Here is a 10,863-nt window from a genome sequence, read left to right on the forward strand (position 1 = left end):
TAAAATAACACCGTTGACATCCGTTACATGCTTTGGGGGGTTGAAAAGCATGGAAATAAAAAAGAAGGTGTTTTTGGGGAGTGCAAAACTAACGGGGTGTTTTTGGCAATAATGCAAACTTAGAGGGTGTTTTTGGCAATTTCCACTATTTTCAATCATAAATATATTTAATCATATAAATAATAAATTATTAAAATATTTAACATTTATTTAATTTTATTAGTTAAAAATATTTTTATAATGATTTTTAAAACAATATAATATTTTCAATAAACTTTTTTTATCATAATTTTTTTTTATCATATAAATATTTAGAGTAATGCTAGTCGTGGAATTTTTTTTTTAATTAAAAAAATTTAAGTAAACATTAGGACACTGGTCATGTCTCTCTCGTGTGGATCTCTCTCTTTCTCGTGTGGCTTTGTGCTCCCGGCCGCCGCTTTCTTCCCCCGCTCATGGCCTCTGCTTACCTCCCCCGCTCCCGGCCGTCGACCCTCTCTCATTTGGCTTTGAAGAGAAATTAGGGCACAGGTCGGCCCTAGTTTGTATCTCTCTCGTGTGTGACTCTCTCTCTCTTGTGTGGCTGGTTCTTTGAAATTCTGGTGTATGAGAAGCAGCGTCGGATGTGATCAGTGAGGGGGAGAGGCGGGTCTGGGATGGGACCGAGGCGGGGAGAAACCGACTAGGACGGGCCGGGAGTGGGGGAGGGTAGCGGCACGAGAGAGAGAGAGACGAGAGAAAGAAACTCACGTGTTACTTTATCAATATTTTTTTTTAATTATTCCACGTCACCAGCCACACCAGTCGTGTGGTTTCTTCGCTCTATATAGCATTACTCAAATATTTAATATTTATTTAATTTTATTACTTAAAAATATTTTTATAAATAAATTTAAGGATAATTTAGTTTATTAAATATTTTTATAATTAAATATAGTGGTGAGTGGATACCACTAACTTTACTACATTTCAACTTACAACAAATTTTGCTGTAAGTTGAAATAATGTTAAAAGTGTGTTAGATGTAAGTCCACTTACATGTAAGTGGAAGTTTTACAGCAAACCAAACAGTCATTTACATGTAAAACCACTTACATTACAGCTACTTGCAAATAACTAAATAGAAATGAGTGAGTTTATGTAGTAGATTGTTGGATTTTCTATATTTACCTTGAGATAAGTAATTTAATAAAAAAGTAAATGTAAAAGAAAAAAGTTGTTATGTTTTAATTTTTTTTATGTGTCAAAAATTTATTGGTCATTACACTAATTATACCTATTGCACTGCAACTAAGTCAATTTTGTCAAATAAAAACTTATTTTCCCCGCTTTTAAAGTGTTTTTGAAACTTATATAGCTCTATTTAATAGTTGAACTATTTTTAATATTTTTTATTTTTCACCTATAAATATTAAAAAATACTTGATATCACTTCCTCCGCTTCTCACTTCTCTCACTTGAGCGATTCAAATCATTTCTTTTAAAATAAACGTCTCCTCACTTCTCTCACTTCAGCAATTTCTATCATATATACTTATTCTTAGGATCCGTTTGATATGCAAGATTTTAAGGGACGACACATGACAACTTCTGTTGTTATGCGTTTGATTTATACATGCGACGGGAGTACAACACAAACTTAAGGAAAAAATATTTGTACTAGGACAACTTAATTATGAGAAAATTGTCCATGTTTAAAATTAAAAATTACACTACTCATCAAGAAGTGATAACATGATTTATTTTATTTTATTGATTTATTTATCTATTTATTTATCTTTTTAAAATTTATTTGTTTATTTATCTATTTATTTATCTATTTATTTATCTATTTATTTATCTATTTATTTATTTGTATTCTAGGATTAAGATATTAATGAAAGTTTGTTTGTTGTGGATTAAATGTTTTTAAAATTATGTTAATTTTTAACTTGTTGCTATGTTGTTGGGTGTTGTAAAATTTGATAAGATTTTCATAAAATATTATTGTATATTTTTTATTATAAAATAAATATAGAATAATAAAAAGTTATTATCGTAATTTACTATTTTGTGTTCCGTACTTATGCAAATCAAACACTAAACAACACAAAAAACTTTGTATTGTTCAATGAAAATCAAACATAGAACAACACAAGCACTTGTGTTGTACTTTAAGTGTTTGTACTGTATAGTATGTGTTGTTCTCTTTAACGAATCAAACGGACCCTTAGGGGGCGTTTGGATCATGGATTTAGGGCATGGGAATGAAAATTTCATTCCCAAGCCCTTGTTTGGTAACCAGAAAAGGCATGGGCTGGCTCCATGCATAGGAAAAAGATTACTTCCGGTGAGAGGATCCTAGGAGGGAGTATGCCTTAGTTATAAAAATTACTAATTTACCCCTAGTATATATAAAATATTAAATTTGAATATTTATAATAATTTATATAATATAATTACATATTTATATATTTAACTTTACTTATTAAATAATTTAATTAAATTATTTTAGGAAATTAAAATTAAAATCAATAAATAAAATTAACTTAATTAAACGTATTTAATGATATTAACTAATTTAATAAATATATAATAGTTAAATAAATTATTAAGATTAATTATATAATTATAATATATTGAAATATATATTTATATTATAAATAATAAATAATAAATAATGTTAAATATTTATCATTAAACATAATCCATTATTTTATATAATATCTTACCATTTACCTAGAAGAGTATTGATGTAATTTTACTATATCCTACCATTTAACTTTTTCTATTCCCAATCTTTATTCTCTTAATTCAAACACATTATTTTCATTCCCTTTATTCCCATTCACATTCCTATTCCGCAATCCAAACGGACCCTTAAAGTTATCCTATAAAATTTTTGTTTTGGGAATTAAATATTCCAAACGGGCCCTTAAATTAAATATTCAATGTTTTTGGAAAATTTGTTTTTTTTTTATTTGTTTTGTTTTTTGGTGTGGATGTTAACCTAGCCACCATCATCTCCATATACGGCTTTCTCTCCACCACCGAATTACCCTTAACATGAATCCATGCATGTTATTATGTTTTTTTAATTTTATTCCTCATGCATGTATGCTTAATGATTTTATGATCATAAAATTATATGTATTCAAACAAAACAAATCACATTTAATTAAGATAAAGATTTTATTGATATTCTTTGGTGATATAGTTAGTGAATACTAATCTCTTCTTTTAAAAAGAATTTAAAAAATTGATAACTAAAAAATTTTTTCCCTAGAATTTTCCTTTATATGTTCTTTGCTAGTTTTTTATAATTTGTTTTGTGGGGCCCTCTTACATAGGCGTATAATCAAGCCTTGACTAATGGATGCTTACTTGTTTTATTTTTTTTAAATGGGGCCCGCTTGAATGGAAGCATGTGCCACAATGGTTGCCTTTTTCTACTGAAATCACATATAATTTGTTGAAGATTAGATGTGAGAGGATTTTAAAAATGAAAAAACCTTAATGTAATAAACACCACTTGTAATACAACTAATGAGAGCTTATCATTTGTAATTTCATTAATTAATGAATGATTATTTTATTTTATTTGAAAAGATGTCTAATTAATGAAATAGTTTCTCATTAGTGAAAGTGGTAGTGCCTATTTAATAAGTGGTGTCTCACTAATGAAATAATGTGCCTTTTTTTATCAAGTGGTATAACGAGTGATGTGTCTTTTTAAATGACACTCATTATTGAAGTGGTGTGTCTCTTTACTAAACACCACTTCATTCCTATAAAAATAATCTCCTCATCATTCAGAGTTAATTTGAATGAAAAACAAACTCCTCACAAGTTCATTTGCTTTGTTCTTTGAGCTACAAAAGATAGAAGCAAACTTTCACTTCAGAAAAACCATTGTTGTCTTTGCTTGAGTTTGGAAGTGCAAACCATACTCAGGGGTCTTTCATCGTATCCTCAAAGAAAAATTGGCCATTCAATCCATTTTGCATCCAAGGTTTGAAATTAGGGTGTGAAGCTTAATTAGTTTCAAAGGAAAGTGTTTCCCACGCCTTCAAGACTTGTGCACTACTTTCTTTCTAATCTCTTCCTCTTTATTCCTCAAAGAACCATCCCCACCAACATTAGATGTAAAGAAATCTTGATGTAACAAAGATTTTCAATGATTTATTTTTGACTTTTTACGATTTTATACAGGAAACAAAATAAAAAAATGATCATTCATTTCTTATAAAAGGATTTCATTGCACTATAACAATGTGATAACTTTTGAATTTGATTCATAAACGTTTTACAACAAAATTAAGACTTTGTCTTAAGCTTGACAGATTGAGGCTATCCCTCATTTAGAAAATCAGGTAAATTTTACACTTACTATTTTTTTATTTAATAATGTTAATAAATAAAATTCTTCATTTTAAAAATATTCATTTCATCATGCTATTTTTTATTTTAAAGCAGTAATGATCAAATAAAGTTAACAATAATGACTAAATAGATCATGCCAGGACCAACAACCTGTAATGTTTATTTTCACCTACAATTTTGATTTATTTTATTTCATTTGACACAATATAAGACTTGGGTACATTTGAAAAAAATATAGGAAATAACGTAAAAATAAATAAATGTTTTTAAATGCTTAAAAATATAGTTTTTGATAATACATACCACTTTGGATTCATCTCTAACAGAAATGGTTTAACTTATGATTTTTTTTATTTTTCCTGAAAATGATTTTATGGTAGTTTTTTTTAATGAAGTTAACACTAATGATACGTGACTTATCTACATTTTTATAAATAAAAGAAATTGGCCTTTCAAAACTCCTTTGGTGAGGACATATGGTCATCTCCTATTGGTTGGCTAATTAACTTTTTTTTTTGTCAAATGAGGGTGTATATATATAGACTTGCATATATAGAGAGAGAGTACACACACTATATATTATATAGTATTTTATGTATATGTATATATATATATATATATATTTAAAGAAATACACCTAAAAATATATAAATAACGGTTGCATCCACTTATATCAAAATGTTGGTATGGTGCTCAAACTCTGGTGAGAACTCAATTGTGGTGATAGGGTATCATGATATACGCATCTAGATCTTGAGTACCTCCTCGATTTTAGATATTATGATTTTTTTTTTGTATTTTAGTAATTTTCTATTTATATATATATGAGAACCCATCATCTAGGGACGTCCCTAGATTCTCAAATCTCAGGGGATATCCATAGTAGCCATCGGATGAAAACTCGACGGCTCTTGTCATTATGTAACGAGAGAAACCGCTGCTCACGATGTTGTTGCACAGTCGATCATGAACAAGAAAAAGGTGTACAGTAGTTTATAATCAAATCAACCATCGGATGATGATCCAACGGCTTAGATTTAAAAATATCCCTAGATTTGAAATCTAGGGACGTCCCTAGATGATGTTTTCCCTATATATATATATATGTGTGTGTGTGTGTGTGTGTGTGTGTGTTTTTGTTAATAATAGAAAATCATTGTTAATATGTGTGGGTGTTGATTAAAAATGTTTAGAGCCGATTTGGATGCATAATAAATTTTTCCATAGGAATTTTATTCTGTAGGATTCGAAGATGATTTCTGTGAAAATTACTACAGGAAAAATTCCTACATAATATTGTTTGGATATGCACAGAAAAAATTTTCTATGAAAATGATTTTGAAAATAAAATTAGCCATTAGAGTTTTTAGAAAATCTAGTTGTAGGAGTTTTTTTTAAAAAAAATAACCGTTATATAATAACCGTTAACAATTTCCCTCTATTTAAAGCCAACACTCTTTATGCAAAATATAAACTTATCTCCCTTCAGCTCTAAATTTTCACATCTCCAAGCCTTTTATTTAATATGGATTTCGATCAATGGAGAAAGATTAATGAAGATGATGGCGAATTCATGCTCACCATTTTACCAAGTCTATTTCCTGTAAGTTCAGAAAGTAGACTTTATCATATATCAATATTAACAGGTGTTGCATATGTACAGAAAATTCTTGAAGGGCATGAGGAACGTTATAAGAGAATTCCGTATGGAGCCTCATATATTTGAAGCACTTGCTAATTATTTAAAGGAAAGATATCTTCTTCGCAACTCAAAAAGAATTACAATTGAGGAATAATTAGGAATGTTTGTGTACACTCTTGCGCACAACGCTAATAATCATGACGTGCAAGAGCACTTTCACATTCGGTAGAAAAAGTTGGCCGTTATTTTGGTAAAATGCTTAAAGCTATTATTACACTTGCTAGTACATATATAGAATTTTCACCAATAACTACATCACTAGTTTTCCAGAACAATAGATTTTGTATTTCAAGGTTAGAAAGCTTTGAATTATGAGTTACTGTCTTTTTATTTATTATTTACGTTTATTTTTTAATTTCTCTTAACAAATGTTATGGGTTTATTATTTTAGGATTTGTATTGGTGTTATTGATGAAACACATATTTCAATCACTATTTCTTTGGCCTTACAAGATCCTTATAAAAATAAAAAACAAACATTATCCCAGAACATTATGGTCGCATGTGATTTTAACCTACATTTTTATATGTTTGAGCTGGTTGGGAAGATACTGTTAGAGACCCATGTACATTGGGCCATCTTAGATTTTAAAAACAATCCTATTTAGTTTAATACCACATTTTCTATTTACAAGAACTTCACTTTCCACTTTTTATATATGCTAAACACTATCTACTAACCCTTTCAACCTTTGGTTTTCATGGTTATACTTTACGCACAAGGTAGGGGCAAACTTTGGTTAGAGTTGAATTTGGCTTGAAAAATTACTGAACTCACGAGGCACATGATGCGGACACGAATGCACCAATTCCCTTTCGAAGAGTCACGGCTTTTCCTTTTGTGCCCCTTCATCTTCTATAAAATTAAAAATCAGAACCGGTTTGAGAGATAACTTCTCCTTCTTCTTCCTGTTCCTCCCTCCATAGACCTTTCCCTCCCTCCATAAACTAAGCTCTCAATTCTTCTCCTGCTCGCGCAGAACCGAGAAGACGATCATATCCAGGGAGAAGATTCCATTGTCTCTGCCCTCGCTGCTATTGCAAAAAGGAGGCAATTTGTTCTTAAGGTCGCGATCCTGACGCCCTAGCCATCTTGTTTCTCTCGCCATCAACGTTACTCCAAATGTACTACTTCGACGCATGTGCTCAAAATGAAATGAGATGATACATAAAGTTGCAACCTTTCATTCTTGATTTCCTATACTTAAAGTTACAACCTTTCATCCAATAGATTCTCAAAACGATATAGTAGTTGCTGCAAATGTCTTGCATAATTTCATATGTATACACAATGACACATATGAAATTTTGGAAATTAATAATGGTGCTGACAAATTTATCCTCCCAAATGGAGATAATACATATGGAAATGATGTCAATGTAATGACTCTGAATGTATTGCAAGTGCTCGCAAAAGATATGAAATAACAACGCAAATGTGGGATGATTACTGTAACTATCGTAGAAACATAACATAAAAGATGTAAAAGGTTATCGATGTTGCCTTGTTTTGGGGCAACAATTATTATTTATAAAACTCTCTTTTTGTTATTAAGTTTTAAAATATCTAAAATCATGAAATTTGCATAAGTTTTAATGTTGTCAATAGTTTCTAATATCCATTTTCATAAATAAATAGTTATATGAAGCATGAATATGTTATTAATTCAACAAAATACACGCAAATAAAAAGTACTTCTCAAATAAAATATAAAATAGACCCAGCAAAAAACCCTCATTATTTTAAAATCTATTTTCACATCACATTACTTGCGCAATAATTAATGAGACTACATATTCTAATATCCATTCCTTAATTTATTATATATACTTCATCTTAATTCTATCCCCCAAAAGCCACTATTCATTCAAATTGGTCTTAATTCGACATTTGGCCTACTATTATTGGACAGATAAATGTTATAATATATATATATATATATATATATTCGCGCTCATACACATTAACATAAATATGTCTACTATGATTGGACAGATAAATGTCATATAATATATATATATATTCGTGCTGGTACACGTTAACATAAATCTGTTCTTTGGGATTTGTTGACAAATGTGATGGTACACGTTACCAGATGTTTCCCGCGAGTGAGCATACCATTGGCTTAAATTGTTTTCTTTCTCCACTAACCCTAGATCTTATCTTGGAGCCACTGGTCTTTTCAACTAACCCCTCAACAATACCAACCCTCCCCAGCGGCAACCGGACTTGCCTTCCCTTGCCTTCTTCCATCTCGGCGACACCGCAATCCTCCTTGACCTCATGGACGCCGGATCCCTCGAATCCCTATGATCCCAATGCTTGAAACTTTTTCGAAGAGTAGCTGATGCACACAAGGTTTGTTTTTGTTATATTATGCTTGAATTTCATAGTGCATTGTAACCTGAATAATAATTGTTTTATTTTTTGTAGATACACCACTCGGACAAGTTCAATAGAGTGCCATATGGGCTTTTTGGGGGCAAAAGGGGGGGAAACTTTGCATATCTGATTTTCATTTCTGCTTTACAGAAAACAAATAAGTTGGTATATGAGACAAAATTGGGTTTGTTTGTTTGATTTTGCAGGAGCTGGAGGAGGTGGGTGGGATGGAGAAGCTGGAGAACGAGATTAACAGTAGGACTAAAGCTTATGATGTTGTTGATAAAACATCTGGGAATTCCAGTTGACGTTTTGATCTTGCTTGAGAGTTTTTTTTTAACTTTGTTTTTCACAGTTATAGCTGTGTGTATGTTATATATGTTTTGTGCAATGAGGAATAGTGGATATATACTTGTGCTTGTTTGATTGATGTAGAAATTTGTTCACGCAGAGTTCCGATCTCTCACTAAGCTAATCAAATCGATGATGTCTGCGCCTGGAAGAGAGCGAACATGGCCGAAGACCTGAAAGTTTCTTTTTGAAGAGCATTATAATTGAGTAAACAGCGACGGAAATGAGGACTTTGAAGGACTTTTAGAGGCCCAGTGATGATGATGAGGAGTTTGGCAAGCAGGATGGCGGTGTCTCCCATAAAGTTCTCTCCTTTTCTGTTATTTCCTTTCCAGCGATGACGACAAGGAGTTTGGCAAGCATGAAAGCAAGATGGAGGTGCCTCCCATAAAGGTCTCTCCTTTTCTATTATTTCCTTTTTGGCTTTGTTCTTGAGATATTTTCATATTGTAAAGTGAAATTAAGATGAACAGTTAATGATTTATCACTACTGTGTTTTTCCTTGCTCGCTTTTTTTTCTACTTCTTGAATTAAGGTTGATTTTTTTTTCCCTAGGTAATGTTATGCTATGCGGTTGATTCTGTTCTTGAGAAATTTCATGATTATGAAATGGAATTAAGATGAATAGTTCATGATTCACCAGTGTTGTGCTCTTTTGTTCTTTTCTTGTTTATTTTTCTTGATTAATGGTTGATGTTATCTCCTGGGTGATGTTTATACTATGGGATTGACTGGGAAGATGGACCGGAGGAGCACTGATCCAAACACAGAACGTTCCAAGCATTCTACCCCAGAGCAGCGGTGGAGAGCAAGATAAATGACAGGTACACATCCAAGCTCATTTATTGGTTTTGTTTTGTTTTATTAATTATTTCTCTTAATAAAGCATGATCCTTAATAATAGGATAGAATGGACACGTTAGTAGAGAAGTACTCTATTTATATGAAATCAATCAGCCACCTTTGAAAACACAGTCCTTTTTTATTGATTTTTAACCAACAATCATATAACTTTGAAAATCAAGGCCTTCTTGATTTATTAAACTGATTCTAATTTCATTTCCTATGTTGAATATGCTGAATGACCACAATTGTTGATATGGTGTAGATATATAATTTGTGGCAAATGTGATCCTGTGAAGTTTTGATACTTTTGACATTCAATGTAAATTTCTGACTTTTTATATACATATACATGAAATAAAATAATTTATGTATGATAATGTGTTGTGACAAATTCTCTTAAATAATGAAGTGTTAATGCATAATATTTTAATATTTCCAGTAATATATTTCACAATCCTTCACATTTCTAGAATATATTTCATCACTTCAAAATTAATTTTTAAAAACGATACTGAACAATGCTACAAAATTATACTTAGCAATATTTTGTTTTTGATATATTAAACCTGCAGTGTTAACAGGTATCTTTAATCTAGTTTTCTTTATTTTTTTTAATAAAGTGAATGAGCTTTTAATAAAGTGAACGAGCACTCACCCGAACACTCCATTTATTAATATTTTTTTGTGTAAATACTCTAATGTTCACAATAATTACGCTCTATTGGGCCTAATCGACTATGACCCATTGAAATTTGCAATTACACATTCATTTTACATAAGAGTGATGATATTTTTACCGAATAGATTTACCGAATAAATTTCATGAATGATGCGATACCCAACTTGTCGTCACAGTCGCACGTCCACGCTATATATATATAAAATCGAATTTGACCTTAAAATTTTTAAATACTTAAAATTTTTTATTATAAACTATATCTAAAATCATAACCCAAAATCTACAGAAAATCTATGCACTAAAAATCCATTTAAACCCTAATCCTATGCCTCTAAACTCTATGAAATCACAAACCTCCTGCAGGGGTTTGTGATTCCATGAGTAGAGGATTTCGGTTGTCATTTTCACATATTTATTTGTTTTACGATTAAATGTTAAATTTTAGGATTTAGATAGAATTAAATAACAGATAAAAGAAAGAGCAGACATAAGCTGCGTACTGATGTCGATTTGACATCAGCATCGTTGGAAGCCGATTCG

This window comes from Dioscorea cayenensis, chromosome 4 (assembly GCF_009730915.1).
Source record: "Dioscorea cayenensis subsp. rotundata cultivar TDr96_F1 chromosome 4, TDr96_F1_v2_PseudoChromosome.rev07_lg8_w22 25.fasta, whole genome shotgun sequence".
Classification (NCBI taxonomy): domain Eukaryota; kingdom Viridiplantae; phylum Streptophyta; class Magnoliopsida; order Dioscoreales; family Dioscoreaceae; genus Dioscorea; species Dioscorea cayenensis.